Below are 21,472 nucleotides of genomic sequence, written 5' to 3' on the forward strand. Positions count from 1 at the left end.
TGTCGCTCAGAGGAAGGGGGGGAGGAGTGATCGGGCGGCTGCCCGCGCGGACTACACAACCCAGCAGGCTCCGCGGCGGAGGCAGCGGCCCGGCCGGGCGGGTTAAAGGCGAAAGCCGCAAAATGGCCGCCCCGCCCTCCTCTCCGCGCCCCGCCCCTTCATCTGATTGGCCTGGAGGGACGGGGACCCGCCCTCTGATTGGCGGCGGGCGCTGCCCATCGCCGAGCCTTGCGAGGGCGAGCGGGCGCAGCGCTCCTCCCCCAGCGGCCGCCAGACGGCGGCTGAGGAGGCGGCGCAGGGGATGGTGCGCCCGGCCGCGGCGGTGCCGGCCGCCGCTGCTGCTCCGGCCCCGGCCACCCCGGCCCCGCCGCCGCCGCTGCCAGGGCTGTGAGCAGGGCCCGCGGCCCGAGCAGCGATGAGGTACGGCCCCGGGGGGGCGGGGGGGGAGCCGGGAGGGGCGCCGGGTACCCCCCGCCATTTGCCCTGCGGCCCCCCCACCCCGGCTGCTGTTTTACGATTAATTGTGGTTATTTGGTTCCCTGTGGACGTCTTTTGTGCTGGTTCAGCCGCTGCTTTATCGCCGAAGCAAGCGCTGCTTTGCGTTTAAGGTCTCGGTTCTGCCTTTCTGGTGGGGGTCTGGGTGTCAGGCTAGGGAAAAGGGTTCCCCAGGCTGTAAAACTGGGGGTATTGTTTAGCGGGTAGCCCTGCCTTGTCAAATAACTGCCGCTCCGCATGCATGGCAGTGTGCTACTCGGAAAGGCAGGAAAACTGGCTGTTTTCTCCTGCCCCTTCTCCCCCCCATCCCGCCCGAGCTGTAAGGTACGTTTTTTTGTTTAGAGCTTGCGTGGCCATACATAGGTATCACCTTACGTATATATTTTAACAGAAAATATTTCAAGAAAACCTCCAAATGCATACATTTCTTCCTAAATAACAATTAAAAACCAAAACAACGGTATCTATATTTAGATACCGATGACTGGAGAGCGTTAGGCTATGCGGTGTTATTCCACGCTCAGCCCTCACCTTGCTTTCTTCTGCCTTTCCTTTCTAGTCGCCAGCAACTTCCTTCAAGGAGCTCAGCTTGGTGACATCCTACATGGTTTTTTGACATAGTAGCACGCCTATCGCTAAATTCCTCTTCCCATTATAAAATGCTCGCGCTGCATCCCCAGAGCTCTGCTTGAGGGGGTGAGGTGTGGAAGGAGGAGCCTTGCGTGTCAGCTGTGTTCAGGCTTCCAGCGACAGGACTGGGGGGTGTGCGTGCTTGGGAGGGTGGGGAGGTGTGCTGACTGGTGGCCTGGAGAAGCACAGGTAAGGGAAACAGTTGCGTTCTCTTCTTTAACTTAAAATTTAGGATAGGCAGTCATCTGCATTTAGGCAAGCATGTAAGTCTGAGCAGCTCGGACCATTTTAGCTCGCGTGATTAGCACTTGTCTGCTCTCACTGATTTTGGCAGCTTTACAGGGGTCGTGTTTCGTACAGATGAACTGTTTCTGAATGGGTTCTCCAGTGTATGAGGTTCAAACTTCATTTGAGCTGAGCGGGTTGCTCTTTGTGCTTGCTGCTTCTCAAGCCACACTTAATTCTTTCAGTTCTCGTGTTCCCTCTGTGATATCTCACTGTCCTTACTTCCAGATAAGTTTGTTTTCAGAGCAGCTCTTTTTTTTTTTTTGTCATAGTTTACCTTTATATCCCAGTTGAGTAGGATAACTATGAAGATACTGTAAAGTAAGAGTCGGTTTCCCAAAACAAACCAGTGACCTGCAGTCAGTGCCTGTTCTGTCTCTTGCTGCTGTTAGTTAGCTGGCGGAAAGTCTGCATGCTTTTTCATTAATACCTCCAATTGTGCAGTTAGGTTAGATTTGGATCCAGGAAAGAATGCGAGTCTAGCAAATAGATCACTGTGAGTGATGATGCTGAATAGCTTTTTCTGGTCTATCCTTATGCTGTAGCCATAGATTGTAATTTTAGTTTTCAGTAGGGTAACACCAGGGAAAACAAGAACTTAAAAGTTCTGTTTGTAGAGTAAAAAGAAAACCGCAGAAGCTGTTTTCAAAGTGTTGGCAATGACTTGAGGAAAAGATCATCAAGGAGAGTTATCAACTGTGAACACTTACTTATGCTGTCTTTAGTCATAGGTAGAGTAGAATAAATCATAAGCAGAGCGATTTGTTTGCAACGAGCATTTCAGGTTCAGGTGTCCCAGCAATTAACCTGCAGGGAACCAAAGTGATGAGATTTATCATTAAAATAAATACTGCTTCTGCTCCTGTTGTCTGCTGGAAACACTGAATGCTTGTTGCCATTGTATTTAATACAGTTGCTGAACTCGAAATGGCCCCTGCACAGTAAATTGGTTTTGTTTTCACTTACATAGCATGAAGTTGGGTGGTATGGTTGACAATTAGAAATTTGCTCTAGTCTAAGATCTAATAATGTGTTATTTGTGCACACAAAACTTTACTCTGAGGTGCCAACATTTCAGTATTATATTTGCCAAAAGTGGCTACAGTGTTTTAAGAGTACTCTTTCTGAAACTAAAAAACAGCGTAACAGATTCTGCCGACTATTTGGGGCGATACTGTTACCGTTAGGTATGTCCTGATACCAATGCTGCAGTCGGCAATTAAAATAACTGCGTTTGCCAAGCCGTCATACACCAGACCAAAAATGATGTAATTCTGGGGTGTGCGTGTAGATGCCTAGCTAATCCACCTGTCTACACTGAATCTGTGTAGGTAGCTGCGTGTGTTTGTGCAGGAGGCAGAGGTGGTCAAGTTCTTGACAGAGCATGCACTGTTTGTGTAGGAGAGATTAGTTTCTAATTACTGATCTCTTAAGGGCTTTCCTACGATTGAAACTGGAATTTGTCTGCCTACTTTGGAGTATCAGAGGATTAACTTCTTGGCCAGCGTGGGAAATGATGGGACGTAAAATAATTTTGTGTGGGTGGGAGAAGTATCCTATCTCTTCCCCAGAAAGTAAAGTTGTTTTTTCTTTTTATTTCTGATGCGAAAGATATGTTGTGATTCAGATAAGTCAGAATGCAGAAAAAATTGAACAAGGTGGTATATACTCAGTCTGGTTTTCTCTTACGAAATGCATTAAACTCGCATGTTGGACATTGCATTTTCCTTTTTCATGTGCTGTTTATAAGATAAATGAATTAATTAGTGCTAGTGTCATTTCAGAGGTCACCTTTCCTTTTCTCTGTCAAGTCATCTTCTCAGAAGAGTTGGGTGTGTGAAATGTGCTTGGAATTTTAAATAATCATATTATTAATTGCCTGAAACCCAGATCCCTTCTGTAGGTCTCTCTTTTGCGATATTTCTCAGTCTCTTCCCCCCTCCCTTGTGGTTGTGTGTGCCCACAGGATGTTCGTGGTGACCGCAGTTCTGGCGGTTGAAGTCTAAACACTATAGATTTGTAGCAGTGAGGTTTTGTCTCGTGGCTTGCCTTGAAAATCATGGGCTTTCTGGTACGTTCCCTTGTGTTTCTCAGTATAATATTGTAGATTAAGCAAGCCCTAGTAATACTTTTAAAATAATTTCAAAGAAGACCCATTTTCTCCAAGAGTCCAGGTTTTGCTTTGTGGTTGTGACTTCTAATGTTTGGGTCAAGAATCCTCTTGAAGAGGATCTGGACCTGTGGGTAAAGGCCTGGGCGGCAGTTAGTGTTCTTGTAAAGTACAATTTTTCTTGCTTCATATGATTGCCCAATCTGTAGAGAAGTTATTAATATGCTTTAAAATACACAGAGCATCTGAGTTTAAATCTGTGGTTACTGAAAGAGTGCTCGTGGAGAGCCACCTGAAATGACTGGAACTTTATCAGAGGGATCATAACTAAACACTTCTGGTAGCACATTGCTTTCTCTACTTTCATACATAACAGTAAATAATATTTACAACAATTAAATATACCTCTGAAATCCTTCAAGAGCTATATGCGAGGACTTTTTTTTTATAGCACGTAGAAAATTTCTAACCTAAACCACGCGTTGTCAATCTAAAGTAGTATCTTTGGACCAGTTTACCAGTTAGCTCCTCTCCTTGTATTTTAGCCATGCTTTCTAAAGATGTTTTCCAAAAGTGATTCTTGGACTCTACATCTGAGAAAAATGTGATGGAAACTGAAGTCTCCAGCAGATTTTGTGCTTCGTAGGAGAAACTTCCAGCTCGCATCACGCGTGCTGTGAGCAGGTGGTCTCTGGGTTTCCCAGCATCCTTGACAGTTAACAGCAGCTCTTACCTCGTCGTTCTGGTCCCACGCTTTTTAAAGAAAGCAGCAGTCAGTTTCTGTGCCCCTTTTTGGTGTTATGATTTGTGTATGCTCTTACTGTGCAACCACCCATCCCGGAGAGGAAAATAAAGTTACCTATCAACAGTATGTGTTTTCTAAGTAGTGCTTATCCTGCAAAATATGCGCTAACTTTTTGTCCATTGCCATACCAGCTGAACTTAAAGGAGAAATCCAAGACTGACTTCTAGGAAGATAATACATGTATCTGTCTCTGCAGAATGGAGAAGCCTTGGGTGCCCGTTAGCCCATGGCTATCTTCATTTTATCTTACAACTTCGTAGAATCACAGCACCACAGAATGGTTTGGGTTGGAAGCGACCTTAAAGACCATCCGGTTCTAACCACCCCTGCCATGGGCAGGGACACCTCCCACCAGAGCAGGTTGCCCAAAGCCCCATCCAGCCTGGCCTTACAATACCTGCGCTCGTGTTTTGGATTTATTCTGCTTGTACATTAAGTGTTCATGTGAGTGATATGAAAACTCTGAAGGTACAATCTGGCTAAGTTTGTGTTTTTGGGTCACCAATTTCTTTAAAAAAAAACAACACAAAGCTATTATTTTAAATAACTGTAAAAATGAAATTGCGATGTAAAAAAATGTCCATGAAAATTCAAGTCCAAAAGCACAAGAATGTAGTCTGGCCTTTAAATGTTGTTGCAAGGAGCAATATTTAATGTATTGCAAAATAAATTTTTAAGAGGTCATGGCAGGATCCGCCAAAATTCCAGCGTTAGCTTTTGTCTGTCAGTCCTGCAATGCAGGAAGATAAAGGCTGAGCAGATCTGCTCAGTTGCCTGGTTCCAGTTATTTTACACCGTGTTTAGACCTCAGCTTTGCAGTGGTAATCCCGTTCCTGTCAGCTGTTCCGTGTGAATGTGTGCTTGTGCCCATGCAGAGCCATGAGCAAGAAGCAGTCGCGCTATACAGATGCTGCACCTGCAAAGAGCTCCTTGCTGGCACCTGGCTGCCTCTGGAGGTGCTGTGGTGATTCCTGTGTTGGTGGTGAGGAGGTTTAGACAGAAGCTCAGTTACCTGCCTGTGTTTTGTGGAAGAGGCTCAAATAGGGTCAAATAGAGCAACTGGCCCCTTCCTTCAGGTTTCTGACGCTGCTGCTCTCTGCAGGAAAGAGGATCTTAAAACTGCTTGTAACACAATTCTGAATTTCTTCTAATCTTTGCATCTAGAGAAAACAGGTGATTGTATATTGTAGGATTGTAACGAGTTCCTTGTCAGCTAAAGGAGCATAACAGTATCGTTTAGGTAGGAAAGAGATCACCTGAAATCCGGTGTTGTTTTTGCTAAGGAGGTGTAAGTTTCCAATAACTTCCGTAAATCTTCACGGTATTTTGTGGAAATAAAGTTCTTTCCTTACAGAGAATCGTGAACTAAAACTGACAACTGCTGAGTTCTGCGTGCTTTTATTTTTTTATAAATAAAATGCCAGTAATCTGATCATGTACCAAGGGCGGTGGTGTAATAGTTTAACTTCTGGAACAAAAATACTGGCTTTTTTTTTTGTTTGAATCACGTGTGAATCCCAGCTGGATAAACTTGGCTCTCTGTTTTTCTGAGGCAGACAGAAAGACTCTTGTGATGTTCAGGTGTTGGGGTGCGTGTTGTTTTTTTTTCTGGTTTTGTCATGGACATCCAACATAATTGACTTTTTTGAGATAGGACCAGGTCAGGGAACTTCGGTGCATCTGCTGCCTGTGCTCCTGCAATGCTTGCTTTCCTCGCTCCTTGCCTTTGCCAGCCAGCATTCTTACCTGTTCTTTTTTTTTTTTCCTGTTGTATCTGTATTTCATTACTTTAATTGCCAAATATATTTCAGAATCATCTAGAGGCTGGCAGGTGTTCTTTCCTATCAAAACTTTATTTTGAAACATTTCTGTATGCTGTGCTATTGAAGTTAAACAGAACTTATGTGGCATTTGCTGATGTTCCTCCCAAATTTGCTCATCTTTGTAAGGGCCAAGCCCAACAAGGAAAGATTGTTGTAAAGTAAGCTACTGGGAATAATTTGTAGAGCTTTAAAAAGTTTTACTTTTAAAAGTTTTTCAGAGAGAAGCATTGCATTGTAATACCTCTGTTCTGCAGTGTGTGCTCATGTTTCAAAACAGGTAGTGTAATACACAACAGAGAGAAGGAAAAATCCTTGTAAGCACAAAGCAGCGTGGAATTCAGTTGCTGCAGGTGTTCAAGAAAATGCTACCTTTAGAAAAACAGACGTGTAATGAGTCTCTTCTCCAGTCATTCCTTCTGGTTGTCTCTTATTTTAAATTCCAGCTTGTAAAACTTAAAGTTCAAAGCCTAAAGGTGTTAAAGGATGTCTTAACACTGTGAGATCATCTGTGCTTGAGTTCATGGCCAGAGATCACGGATATTGGGGGTGTTTGATGACAGAGTTAGAAAACATCCATTATCTACCTTAGATGTTTCTCCATGTTCTGTTGCTCCTGACTGACTGTGCCTAAAACCACAGTCAGCAACCTAACGTGCTCATAAAAGTAACTAATGGCAGCCTGCTATCAAACATATGCTAATTTCAAGAGATATGATCGAAATTAAGCATCTTGTAGATAGCGTCTGCTGGAAGATGGCGCTGCTTCAAGGAGCGTTGGCAGCCTCTTTGATGGTGCAGGCAGGGGGAGACACCAAATACAAGTTCCCTTTCGGAGAGGTGCATCCCTTAACTTAGTGTTGCCTCCTCGCTGCGAGCCCTTCATGTGGCAGTGGTGGTACAAAGAGGGTGGTCTTGGACTTTGAGAGGAGAGATCTGCAGTCAATGTGGGACTAAAATAGTGGTGTCCTCCCGCTGGTTTGATTTTATAACCTCTGAATCAAGCTTGCCAGTAAGAAATGGCCGAGGCTGTTATCCATGCACAGGCAACATTTCGTTAGCACAGCTCTTACCAGAATAATTGGAGTGGAGTTGAGGCTTGTGCAGCATTTTGTCTTTATCAGTTCCATGGGTTTTTGGTTGATTAGTCATCCTCTTAGCACAATCAGAAGCTATGGATGAACCCTAATCATGTAGCTCCGCACAGAAACTGGAATCCACTCTTGTGAAACAAAGATCTGAAATACCCCAGGCTGAATTTAGTGGATCAAATGGAGAAACGGATTGAATTCTTAAGTGTGTCCCAAAAATATGTTTGGTGATACTATTTAAACTTGACATTTAAATCTGACAGGATTGCGTAAAACTCGTGCTGTCTGATGCAAGCAAAACAGTTTTGCTTTGATTTTTTTTGGGGGAGGAGTGAAAAAGAAATGTCCTTTTGAGTCAAGTGCTCTTGTTCTGAACTGTGGACAAATGCTATTGCATGACTTCTTAAAAAAAACAAATGATTTGAATTAACTAGTTGGGTGAATTTAACCCAAAGAGTTTAATCTGCTTCTATTTTAGAGTTTACAAATAAGAATATGACTACTTAAGTAACAACCCAGAAGAGTCCCTAAGGAAAGCTGTATTGCACGTTAAAACACCAACCAAGCAAACACCACCCCCCAAACCAAGCCAAAACCAACCACCAGCTCTGCCTGAACGTACCTGATGTGTTCTACAAACTTTATGTGAGACCTTGATGCTTTGGTGCCCCTTACAATCCTTGTCCTGTCTTAGGAAATCCAAGAGTTTTATTTTGGTCCTTGTGCTGCCTAAGACTTCAGGTGATGCTATAGGGGAGATCCTGGTGAAGACTGTGAACTAGTTAGTGATAGCTTTTTTTTTTTTTTTAAATTAAATGGGATTTTAAAAGCTGAATTTGCACTGGAAGCCTGTAGTCCAGAACCAGGTGGTGGTGTTTAATGTGCTGTGTGAATGAGGAAGAAATAAAGGAGTATTGGGTTAATAAAAGCAACACAGTATTTTCTTATGTGAGACTAGTTCTCTCAGTATCAGCTCATCTTAATGCCCCCAGGGAAGAGTTAAAGACATTGTGGGAGAAAAATAGAAAAGGTTGAAAATATTTGAGTTCTATCTTTAAAAAATAAACCCACACCAAAATCCCCTACAAAAACAGCCAAAGACAAGGCTTTTCCATGTGAACATCATCTGATTCTACTCTTAATTTGAATATAGTCTTTGTACAGCGAAGACTCAATTTGATGTGATATTTCTGAGTGTTTCTATTATTTAGAGACGAATCTCCATTTGTTTCTCCTCCGCTTGTTTCCCTGTCAAACTTCGGCAGAAAGCTTAGGTGTCGCTATTAGGTTAACTCTGAATTTTGTGGGCAGGTGACAGTGGTAGGATCTGGGCCAGTTCCTCTCCACCGCTGCTTGTCTGGCACAAGTTCCTAGCGAGGAAGGAGAACCTGTAGGGCTAAAAGGAGCAGGAATATGGAGAGTCGTGGTTCTTTTCTTCTCCCCGGTCTCATCGCTTGCTAGGAGGCACGGGTAAGGGAACTGGAGCTTTGACCTTTTGGCGTTTTTGGCTCTTACGAGTTGCTGGCTTGAGGAATTGAACGTGGTCCAGGGATGACATGTTAGCTGGAATTTCAGCAGGCTGAAAGACTGTAGTCTTTTCAGCTGGTAGTTGTTTCTGGGCACTTGGGAGGCTTCATTGATAGCTGCATAATAAACCTTCTGCCTATTGTGTGTTACTGGTTTTCAACGAGTTTTAAGTACTTTTGTGTAAGAGGGAGGATTCTTCCTTCTCCCTAATTGGCAGTGCTTCTGATACATGATGAAGTTCCTGCAGTCTGAAGCCTCGTGGACCTTCAAAAATCATTTTGCTTTTTTTTTTTTTGCATTTTTTCTTGCTTTACGTGCTTTGGGCAAGCAAAATCTATCCTGTAGCACCCAGGAAAATGGGATTCCCTGCTGAAGTCGCTTAATTCCTGGGGTTTCAGGAATTTAAGGCAGTACCAAGTTCCTGCTTTTCCTGGATTACCTTGATCCGATCCTGAATTAAATCACAGGGGGTTAGTGAGGGAAAGCAAAGTACAGGCGAGCTGAGGCAGGGAAGCTCTGGCATTAAAATGGCTTTCCTGAGCGTACGTAGGGAATATCTCCATGCTGAATCTATCTTCAAAATGCAATGCCTGTCTTCAAAATCAAAATGAAGCATTCTGATTGGGGAGAGACAGAAATTTAGTTCTTTTTTTTATTTTTTTAAAAAGAAACCCAAAAACCTGCCCGCATTATGAATGCAGAATGCTGACACAGCTAAACTTCGTGTGCTGAAATGAAGCCTGGGAAGGCAGTATATTGAAATACTTGTGAAATTTGATTTCTTTTTGAGTGGAGGTTTATGATGTTTTATTATCTTTTCTCAGCCTCACAAAGGGGTGGGGAAAAAAATAAAATAAAACAAAAATTGAGCCCTGGAGAGAGAACAACACCTGCAATTACTCTTCCCATGAGGTGCTGTATAGGTAGAGAGATCTAAAAAGACAGTAAATAGAAAAGGCAAGCAAAGGGCAGAAGGCTCCAAATAGTGCAGGTGCCCCTGTGTACAGGTTTCCAAACTCATTTTGATCATTTTTAAGGTGGCAGTCACAGCAGTTTCTGGTTCAGTACCGGGCCATGTGCAGGAGGTACACTTGACTTTCCTGGCGATCCACAGGAATCTCTCTGAAGCAGAGATACCCACGGTACTCATGATGAGCTGTGCTCTACAGCTGGGGAAAAGGGATGGAGAAACACTTGGTTAATAAAAATCCACTGGAGGAAACCCAGCTGCAGAGGAAAAATGGGACCCTGCCTTAACGAAGATATTTCAAACATCTGCCTGTCGTGTTCAGTTGTTATCCCTCTGCTGCATAATGAGAGAAGATGAACACAGTTCTACCCTAAGTCCGTCTTGTCTTAGCTTGCTTTGTCTCTCATTAAAGATTAAGGACTTTATTATGTGAAGATTTAAATAGAAACAAGCCGTGTTGTGACAAGAGAGAGGTTATGAAGTTAGGTTGGTTCTGCCTTTTGATGTGTAGGCTTCTGGAAAATGACTTATGAAGATGTCTTGGGACAATGTGTATAAACCTAATATTAAGATTATTTCTTTTCTCAGTTATTTTTCAAATTAACTAGTGGTTTCCTTAGCATATGAGCTAAGGGGAACTGCTCTCTTGAATTCTAATGGTCTCTGAATCTCATTTTGCTGAGAAAAATGTTTTAGTTGATGTGTTTGGAGGTTGGACCCTTTTACAGATGCGCACATGAGGAGACACACAGCAGGAGTGGTTGCATCTGGGCGCAGAGATGACCAAATTGCTGCTTTCTTCAGGGAGCTTACGTACACGTGCAGCTGCCGCTGGGGACCTGACGTGTTCACGTGGCTGTGTTTATTTTCACACCTCCTGAAGAGGGGACATGGCGATATTAGTAGGGTTGGCCTGTGGGTGATGGGAGTAACCAGAGTGGAAAAAAGTCTCACAGAAGTGCTGCTCCAGAGGAGAGGCCTCACATGACGTCTGCTCTTCTAGAGTAATGCAAATTTGCATACTTACAATCTGTATCAGTATATTTACCTGTTCCTGGCTGTCTCATTTGTTTTATAGTGCTCCAGTTTCGTAATGACCTCGGATTTACACTGCATCTTGACTCACGGCAGTGAACATACTTTCCTCCTCCCACTAGGAATGGGCTAAATTTGTTGGGAAAGTATTTGGCAGTTGTATTCAGTTCATTCTGCTTGAAAAAAGAATATCTCAGCAGCTGGTTGCTATAGAATCGTTATTTCTCTTCCAGATTTTAATGTTTAGTGGGTTGGATACAGTGGGGAGGTTATTGGCAAGGTAACTGAAAAAATGTGTTAAGTTCTTTCTCCCTTGGGGTGATGCTGGCTTGGTGCCTCTTTGCAGGACTCCTTTATTGCTGGTTTTCAATGGCTTGCATGAGCAGGGCTGGTGGGGGATGCTGTGACCTTTGGCAGCGTGTATCTGGTTACTCATATTTTTGGCCAAGCTGTAACATTTTAATGTTATGGCTCACTTTTTTTTTTTCTTGCATCTCTGTATATCGGTTCAGTTGGTGTGCCAACTTAGAGATAAGCATCTCAAAAATGAAGTTGAACCAAGTTTTTATTGCGGGTCCACAATAAACTTTGCACTAAAAACAGTAACCAAATTCAATCCATCTTGCGACTGTTACGGATTGCTTGGAACAACCGCAGTCCCCCCCCAAGTTGATATTTTTTAATGATTTGGGTTTGTTGCTGGGGCTTCATAACCTGAAATTGCTGTTTTCCAAAGCAGACCAGTTCTTCTGTCACAGAGAGAATCTCTTCCAGGATTCAATTAAATTGCAGTGTGCAGTCTTCTGGAAGATCAAATTTAAAGATTTGCCTGTGTATTCAAAGCTTTTTTTATTATTATTTTGCAGAGGGAAAAAAAAAAGTCAGCCTGAAGTATAGGCTATTGTTAGAATTGTCCATGCATGTTATCTTGTGTCTGGCTTAAACTGTGTATATTGTTATAATGCCTCTATGCTGTTTGTGGCAGGTATCTTTTCTTTTGTCTTAATATTCTAAATTTTCCTGTTTAGAAGCAGTCTGATAGCTTTTTAAATTGCCAGTAATGGAGTTTCCTAGAAAGACCTATGAAAACTACTTGAATTTCGAAGTAGGCTAATATAAGGTAATGGGTGAGTAAAACGGAAACTTGCTGGTTTCTGTGTGGCCTGGTGCTGTCCACCAGCCACCATTCCTAGCTCTGACGGACCAGTCTGCCCTTTGAGAAAGTTTATCTCCTTCCGTTGCTGTCATTAGATAGTAGCTTTCTTCCTAATATTTTCTAGCAAGTAAGTAACATGCATTGTCTCGAGGTCTTACATTTTCTTAGTAGTACCCAATGTTTGTGCTGTTACCCAGGTTCTTCGCCCCCATTTCAATGTGATTCTTCCACTTGGTACTTTCAGCTCTCTGAGGATTTTAACACTGTGTGCTCTGACAGCGTACTGGCTGCTGGCAATCGGATTTCTTGAGGCCTCCTTTAAGTCCTCACTTTGGGCTGTTAAACCAACAGGAACTTTTCAAAAGGCTAAAGTAACGATTGCAGGATTGGGAGACGCTGATTTTTCTGCAGGGCCTAATTCAAAATTCTTTCTCTTGCCTTAGTATCTCGAAGGTGCCAGGTTTTTTCATTTTTCCCCTCTCTTCAAGCATTCCAGCTCTCAGCTGTGCAAGCAATGATTAAATGAGCAACATAGAAAAGTGCATGCCAGATATTTGTGTTATTCTCTCAGTTGTCATCGGGTTTTTAGCATTTAAGAACTGGTAGGCAAACTGGTAGGCAAATAATTAGCGAGATTTTTCAGCGGGTTTTAAAGTAAGAACATGAACCGTTGCCATATACGGGAACTCCTGCAGCTCAAGACAGTTGTCATGGACATTGTTCACTGGAGAATTAAAAAGAAAAAGAAGAAAAAAGTGTAAATGGCCTTTTCAGTCTAGAATGTCAGTGCATCTCTTGGCACTGCTTGCTGAGAGGCTTTATTGAGAATTACTTGCTGCTGCTGCTTTTTTCTCCCTGGAGTACATGAACTGGCATTTTTTCCTGGAATTTTTTCTTGCATAATTTGGGGTTTCCTGCTTCAAAGTTGCACTAAAACAGCTGTACATTTCAAGGAGCACTTTGAGTACTTGGGTTCTGAAACTGTCAGCAGCTGTATGCAAGCAGACAAGAGCCGAGGCATGTTCATCTAATTTTATCTCTCTGGGTACTTCATTGCTCATTTATTTGAGAAAGTAAAGTTGATTTGATAGGAGATTTATGCTAGTGCTGCTCTGGGTGGAAACCTGTGTGTGTCAATGCCTTTAAAGTAGAGAGAATAGCACTGGAATTTTAGGAAAGTTCGTAGTTATTGCTAGGTTTTTCGATAAAACTAATTTAACAATCTTGTTCTTGCTGTGTCCCACACTTCTTACAACTTTCTGCTTGATGGGACTTGTTACATCTGTTCACAACTTTGGAACTGAGCATATCTCACAGAAAATGCTGGATATCTTATTTGGCACAGTTAGTGCCTCCACTGGTTAAATAGCACTCAAGTTCTTGATTAGACATGTGTTCATCGTTCTGGTGTCAAATGGTTGTTAAGTAGTATTATCTTTTTCTTTCCCCAAATGGAAGAAAGTTAATTTTAAGGCAGAAGTTCAGGTTTTGTCCTCGGCAAGTAGCTGACTCTTCTTTCCAAGAAGTTCACTTTGTCTTTTGCCTTTCATTTCAAGCCTCAGTAAATGCTATGCGTACTTTTCAGGTGAGTTGAAAACTAGACTGAGTACTTGAGATCTAAGGCTTTTTGTCTGATGGAGCTTTGATTGTAAGTGCTTCAGTATATGGGGTTTTTGAATATCTAAGTATTGACAACTTTATTTTTTAACATTAACTGTCTTTAGCCTATGCTTCTCCAGACAAACGATTACAAGAAAATCTTTCTTGCCATTGTAGAGGGTAATTTATTAGCTGTAATGATCGGGGAAGGCATGGAAGCTTCAATATAAACTCAGATTTCATTTTGAGGTCTCAGCTCAGAATGTAAATAATCAGAAATGTATTTTTAGAGTCCAAAGTTTATTTTTAACATCTTGTCAGTTGCCAGCACTTAAACTATGCTGTGCTGAAGCCAGCCAGTGTGTGTTGAGAAATTACTGTTGAACGTGCTGCCAGTTATGCCAGCCTCTGCTGTTTCAAGCTTCCTTCACAGCTGTCCCCAAGCCTCTTTGTATGATGTCTCTGTTGCAGAGCCTGGCCTTCAAGGTGTCTTCTGTTGGAGTCACAAGACTCAGTTTTCAGTGTAAGCATGCCCCTATTTTTAACGCGCCAAGTTGAGAAATAAAGTAGTCCTGTTCCTGCTTCGTGAGTGAGATCACCTTAAAAGTTGCAGTAGCTTCTGGAGGAGGAGGTTGAATGAATGGGGACAGCACTCACTTTGGCTCTCTGGTTTTAATTCACTGCTCTGAGTGTGAGCTTTAAGTCATGTAAACTTGGATTCCTCCTGTGCTATACAACTTAGAAACTTTTCAAGTCTATCATTCTCATGTGAAGATACGTTACTTGCCTCTAACGGTAAATAAACGTAGTTTGTAACGTTAAACCACAGCTTTCTGCTCTATCTTCCCTCGTGTGTGTACACACCTGACTGAAGACCTATAAACGTGATCCTGTTAGACAAGTGAGGTGGGTTCTTCCAATAAAATAAGGTTCCCCTTTCTCCAAATGTTTTTGGTACCCAGCAATATTATTTTATTGTTATATTAATACGAAGTACCACTTTAAATAAGCAAAAGTGGAGAATCTTGAAAAAGTAATGTTGTTTACTCAATATGTTTTTTGAGGAAATCTTACTGGGGTTTTGTTTCAGTTTATGAGAAGTGATAACTGCCTTAGGTATGACACAGATCTGTCACAGATGCTGTGCTCTATGGGCTAGGACCAGAGTGACTTACGCAAACTGCTAAGTCAAATTAGGTTTATAGATTGCAGTCACCTAAACATCTAGGAAAAAAAAAAATGAGAATTCTCTGGGCAAAGTCCATTTTAAGATGAGACCATGACTGGTCAACTGGATACCTTAGAAAAAGGCAGAAGAACTTCTTAAATTCTCGTCTTAAAATTCAAGAAAGATTAAAACTGCTGCAAGTGAGAAATGTCCTTTGCATCAGGGTAACTTTATTCACTAAAATGTCTCTATTTTGGTACCACACATACAGCAGTCCTTGTGTTACACATAGTCAGATGTTTTCAGTCCTACTGCGTATATGTTGTGTGTGTCAGAATCTTCCTGTGCTTTGGCTGCATACTTCATCCAGAACTTGAAACAGTCTTTTCATAGTCTTTTTAACGATTCATGATAATGATCTAAACACCACAAAATCCTTTTTTTTAGCATTATTGCCTCTTTCCTTAGAATTGGATTTTTAGACATGCAACTCTCATTTTAGTGAAGGTAATGCAAATATCTGGATTTGATCCCAGGATTTCACTTGGTAACTGTTTAAAATTGATATTAGAGGTGGCATTTCTATTTCATTCACTGCGAGTCTTGGCTTCATCCCAACCAACATTAACTTTCAGTGAACCAAGGTAAGCTCATGGCAATGAACGTACCCACAGAAAAGGTGAGGTGCAGCGCTGACAGCTTCTGTAAGAAGTTACAGTTCAGGGTCTGACAGGATGACTGGAGTTAAAGTTAAACGAGGAAACTTGTTATTATCCACTTCAACATCTGTGTCCTACAAGAATCTTGTTCAGGCTTTGTATTGTGAGGGAAGGTGAAATAGAAAGGGTCTAACAATCCCTGCTAAAACAGCAAAGCTAACTTTCTCTGGGCAACCCAGATCCTAAAACCAAGTTCTGTCTGTAGATCATTACACTGTCATCACGGGGCAATGGGTATAGCGTCGTATTCTGAGTGTATTTGAATGATCTGTTCTCAGAAGTGGAAAACTTGGAAAGGTTTATCTTTGTAAGGCTTTACAGGAGAGCTGTGAGAGTTTGATGGAGGATTGGCACGAGCTGCATTTGAACTTTGAGGTGGATGAGCCATGAAGTCTGCTGTTAGCATCATGCCCTTCCTGCTTTATCAGGCTTGTCTCGCTTCTCTGTTTGTTGGCCCTCCTCTTCATGACCTTTCTTTACTGCTCCCCATATAAATGTCTTATCTCTTCACTTACGTTTTTCTGTCCCTGCCTTTGCTGAGGAAACAAGTCTCCCGAGGACACAGAGTTCACACTGTCTCTTTATAGTAAACCTGCTGCCACCAGATGACTTCCAAGAATAAGGCTCATGCTATTACATGCCTGTAGAACTGCACTTGTGTAGTTGGTGTGCTGGTTTTACACTGCTGAGCTGCGGAACTCCACCACAGCTGCTCTCTTCCTCCCCCTCCTCAAAGGAGAAGGGAGAGAGAAAATATGATGAAAAGCTTAAAAAAAAAAAAAAAAAAGCTCAGGTTTAAATAAGGACAGGAAGATCACTCACCAATTATTGTCGGGGCAAAACAGACTCGGCATAGGGAGATTAAAATAATTTATTGCCTATTACTAACAAACCAGAGCAGTGAGAAACTAAAAGCACCTTCCCCCCATCTGACATATTCTACATCCTCCCCCTGAGCAGCTCAGGAGAACAGGGAATGGGGGCTTTGGTCAGTCCCTGATGCTTCGTCTCCTCACGGGATGCCGTCCTTCCCAAACTGAGCCTGCGGGGGCTGCCCACAGGCAGCAGCTCTCCAAGAACTGCTCCAGATAGGGGTCCGTACCACGGGGTCCATCCATCCCCCAGGAGCAAACTGCTCCAGCACGGGGCCCCCACGGGCAGGCGGCAGCTCCCCCCAGACCCCCTGCTCCTGCGTGGGCTCCTCTCCACGGGCTGCAGCTCCGGCCCGGGGCCTGCTCCTGCGGGGGCTCTCCATGGGCCGCAGCCTCCTCCAGGCCACATCCACCTGCTCCACCGGGGGCTCCTCCACGGGCTGCAGCGTGGAGATCTGCTCCGTGTGGGACCCGTGGGCTGCAGGGGGACAGCCTGCTCCACCGGGGGCCTCTCCACAGGCCGCAGGGGAACTGCTGCTGCCTGCCTGGAGCACCTCCTGCCCTCCTGCTGCACTGACTGTGGGGGCTGCAGGGCTGGTGCTCACTCCTCTCTCCCAGCTGCTGTCATCCATCCCTTTTTTTTTTTTCCTCCTCAAATCTGCTCTCACAGAGGTGCAATCAGTATTAGTGAGCTGATGGGCTCAGCTCTGGTCAGTGGCTGGTCCCTTTTGGAGCCAGCTGGAGCTGGCTCTGATCTGACACAGGGCAGCTGCTGGGCTCTGCTCACAGACACCACCCCTGCAGTCCTCTGCTACCAAAACCTTGCCATGTAAGCCCGATAAGTTGGGCAGTGATTAATAGTTAGCATTCTTAAAAATTGCAAATATGGTGGTTTTCAAGGAGGTCAGCAGGCTTGTTTTCCATGGCTGTCTTCACTTTATGCTTGAATCATACTTGAAAGTTTTTTATGGGTCTATTATGTTGTGAAATCAGGACATCTTATGATTTTTCAACATAATTTTTTCCTAGTTGAAGACAGCCCCGCAACCATGATGTGACTTGTAACAAATTTCCCTGATTACTAGGTACTGAAAAACAGATGACTTCTGAGGTACCCACAGGGGAGAAATTTGTAAGCTACAGTAAGTAAACCTCACTATCCTGCAGATTTGTAACCTACAAGAAGTAAACCATTAGCACTAGCAGTAATGGTAATTTTCTTATCCTCCTTAATGAAAAGAATTTTTATCCTGGAAAGAGGTATTAAAACACTTCAGGGAAATCTTTCTTTTCAGAATTATTAACCATATAGATTTCCTTGGTCACTTACAGAAAGACCATAACAAAGTTAATCTGCTTTGCAGATCAAGCATGAAAAATGCCTGTGCATATGGTTCCCTCTCCCTGTAACACCTGCATTCTTAAGAGAAGTCATTTTTCAGCTATAAATATTTATATACTTGAGAACGGGCACCTATTTTCTAACTTTTTAATACACGTATGTTTTTTCAAGTGATCGGTCTTCTTCATCTGCTGCTTTTCCTGTAGCTAGTTTGTGTGCATGTCCTGGTTCTTTCTTGCATAGGCTTTAAGTAATTCCCAACCCTTGGCAGAAACATGGAGTGTTGATAGCCTGGAACTTTGCAGCACCATGTTTGAGTGATCCCGTTGCTCCCTCAACTGATCGCCGGTTAGACAGTGCTGCCATGGAATAGGGATTGCAACATCCAGCTTGTTTTGACTAAAACCGAAATCTCTCAGTTCCTGCAGTAAACTCTTACTTCCACTTACGAGATTTTTTTTTTTTTTAGTGGGGGAAACCTTCACTTCACTGTGTATGTGCTTTGAAGGAGTCTCTTGCATAAGTACTTAGACCTCTCCTTTACTGAAGTATATGGAAGCTTTCATTTTTTCACATGGTTTCTATAATTTCTTTGCTACCTTTAAACTCATTATTACCGCTACTACCACTATTATATTCAGCAGGATGTTTCCTGCACTTGTGTCTTAATATTTGAAGAATCTCTTACCCCAACGAGGGTTCAAAGCCTCTTTTTTTTTTTTTTGATATGCAGGAAGCTGCTTTATATGGAAGTGATAGAATGAATATTTGTCTTCTGGAAATGAAACTCATCATGTGCCCTTAAGCAATTTTTGTGCCATTCAGCTGCACTTACAGTGGTGGTACTTTGATAAGTCAGTTTAATATTGAAATAGGATTTATAAACAGAAATAAGCTTTTTTGATTATTTATTTAACATTTCATTTTGCAAATCACTTTCTTTCCCTTATCCTTTTGCACGTATCGATTGCTTAGTCTTGTGGACACAGCTGAAATGGTTCTGCTCTCTTATGAAAATCCTTATGAAAATCTCTTCTAGGCATTTTAGAGAGGAATAGGTATTCCCTGATGGAAAAAGGAAATGGAAAAAACATACTTTGGGATATACCCTGCCTTGCGCAATTGAGTCCTGCTTTCAGCTCATCAGTGAGTTTGTAAACATGTTTGAAATAGGAGACGTTACCACTGGTAATTCAGCTTTAACACATTTGATTCCTTGTTTAAGCTTTATGCAGATTTTGCATACTTGGCAGTGTAGGAGAATCCTTTATTCTCCAATATGTATTGTCCGATGAGCAGCCTTTCCAGTAAAAAGAAATACATTAACTTTACAAATGCCCAAGGGTCTGTCCTGCTTCAAGTATCTGTTTGTGAAAAATAAGAGGAAATTTTAGTATTTGTTCATCCAACATTTGCATTTTTTCACAATAAAGTTGTTGTTTAAAGTGCTGATTTGTCTTTTTGTTGTCTGCTGGAAACACAGTTAAAAGGTGTACTAATATCCTTAGGTAACATCAGATAAGTATTTCGAAGAATATTTTTCCCCTAAGGTGTCTTTTCCTTTATCAAAGTGCATACCATTGCTTCAGTTGGGTTGGTTATGAAAGGAGTATTTCACTTTCTGTAGAGCTGAGAACTGATGGTCCTACTTTTGGAAAATGGGTTCCAAATCTTAGCACAAGTAAATCTGTAACTGAATAAAGTGATCTGCTTTGAAAAAAGAAGTGAAGCTTTAGTAAGTACTTCCTTGTAATATCTCAGCTGCTTTAGACTCAAGTATGTTTTCTGTACTCGCTTGGGAACTATTATTTGTATTGTTTTATAGCTACAGTTCTCTGAATACTCTGCTAAAGGTGCCTGCCTCTAGGTCACGTTCAATTTCTGGGAGACCGAGGAGGATTATTGAATTGTATCCTCTGTGGCAGGTACTGCTTATTGTACAGGTTTCTTACTTGAAGTAGAAAAGAGACCATGTCCTCTTCTTTAATCTCTCTTTAAACACAAATTGTCACAGTTTCCTTGACTAAAATGTAGCATTGGTAACTTTTTCACCTTGCTACTATGTACAGAGCACTTTGGCACAGTCCTCTTGAAGCCTTTTGTGTGCCAAACGTGTAGAAGAAGTCAGTCAACACATACTTTCATTCAATATTTATATATACTTAAATAAAAAATAATTTCATAAGTCAAACCAGTTTTCTCTGTTCACGCTCTTTCTAGTTCTGTGTCATTTCCCATGCAGCCTTTAATGTTTCCTAAAGAGTCAATGTCATCTAGAGCTGGAATAGGGGCTTCTTTGATTTAAGTTACTATGTTGTGGTGGGTTGCATTTGCCCAGCTGTGCTCTTGCTCCCCTTCCTCACCAGGACAGGGGGAGAAAATGGGATAGAAGTGTGGGTCGAGATAAGGACAGGGAGCTCACTTGTCAATTTTGCCCATGGCAGTAGCTGGTTTGACTTGGGCGAAATTAAATCAATCACCAATTAAAGTGGATACTGAGAAATTAAAACAACACTTTCCCCTTTCTCCTAGGCTCACCTTCACTCCTCCATTCCTGACCCCTGCTTCCTCTGGAACAGCAGCTGTGGTCAGGCCATTGCAGTTCCTCTCTGCTGCTGCCTCCCTGACTCTCTTTCCCTGCTCCAGGGTGGCCTTTCCATGGGCTGCAGCCCTACCTGACACATCCATCTCCTCTGGAGTGGGGCCCTACATGGGCTGCAGTGTGGATATCTGCTTCATCATGGTCTCCATGGGAATCTCTGCTCCAGTGCCCAGAGCACATCCTCCTCCCTGTCTGACCGTGGTGCTCACAGGGCAGTTTCTCATGCTTTTCCCTCTTCAGCTGTATTACTGTGGTATGGCAAATGCTGTTTGCTGTAGTCAGGCAGACTAGTCAAGAACTATTACTATCAACCTGTGACTGAACAACAGGATCAAGTGTGACCGAAAGAAAGGTAACAGCGATATTTGTCTGAAGGATGTAATACTTGTCTGCTCTTGGATCTAAAAGTGCTCCTAATGTCATGCTGAAGAGTTAGGAAGGCAGAGACAGGAAGACATTTGGAGCAGAAAGCCCATGGGTTGGCTACTTCACTCAATATTGAACTTCACTCAGTATTGATGTCTGCATTGAGTTTCTGCTATGGCATGATAGATGATGAATAACTCCTAATAAAACACCGTTTGAAAATCTGTTTGACTATGGCAAATAGCTTTTGCCGTACCACTTCTTATGTAGATGATCACCATTCCTCTGAGAGTTCAGAGGAGCAGGTGCTTATGGAAAGCAAGCTGACCTACTCTGGAGTAGTTCAAAGGACAGAGGCATCTGCACCTTCCCATATATCACCAACTTTATCCCATTTCTGCCCACATAGAGCTTTTATCTTATGGATTAGTCTAGGGGGAGGGGAAAGGAAATGGGCACACAGCTCCTGCATTCTCTCAACATATATATGCTGACTCCAGGATTTTTGTTCCTTCTTACCCTTCTGCTAGCATAACCGTTGCTTTGGGGAGGAATTGGAAAATATGAAGTGAAAGAACTCGGAAAATCTGAATCTTTTTCCCTTCTTTCAATGTCATTGTTGGTCAAGTTCAGACAAGAACGGGGATTTGCACAGCCTTGCAGGTCATATGGATTGGAGGAATTAGAAATCTGGTAAGGGAAATCTGCTCAGTGAAGTAAAGCGATTCAGTGCTGCTTTGGGCTTTTGAAACAACTATGCTTAACTCTCTGAAAAAGTGGAGCTAAAAAGGTAAAGATGGCTGAGTTGCAAGTATGATGTGGCTGTCAGTGTGTTCTTAGAATGATACACTAATATATACATAACAGGGCACTCACACCT

At 42.6% G+C, this 21,472-nt stretch overlaps 1 protein-coding gene across 8 annotated transcripts in view; it reads left to right on the top strand.

Moving 5' to 3' along the window:
- Positions 1–263: 263 nt before the first annotated feature.
- ITSN1 (intersectin 1) overlaps positions 264–21,472 on the top strand; it is a 126,436-nt gene continuing 105,227 nt past the window's right edge. For 4 of the 8 annotated variants that reach the window (XR_010825302.1, XM_066978265.1, XM_066978278.1 and 1 more), the window contains exon 1: positions 265–420. The gene's annotated coding sequence lies outside the window, so the exon portion shown is untranslated. Of the gene's footprint in view, positions 421–1,214; positions 1,315–17,364; positions 17,425–21,472 lie in introns of those variants that run through there. The other 4 variants (XM_066978287.1, XM_066978291.1, XM_066978268.1 and 1 more) reach the window with 4 other exon arrangements.

The sequence above is a fragment of the Anser cygnoides genome, chromosome 1 (assembly GCF_040182565.1).
Source record: "Anser cygnoides isolate HZ-2024a breed goose chromosome 1, Taihu_goose_T2T_genome, whole genome shotgun sequence".
Classification (NCBI taxonomy): domain Eukaryota; kingdom Metazoa; phylum Chordata; class Aves; order Anseriformes; family Anatidae; genus Anser; species Anser cygnoides.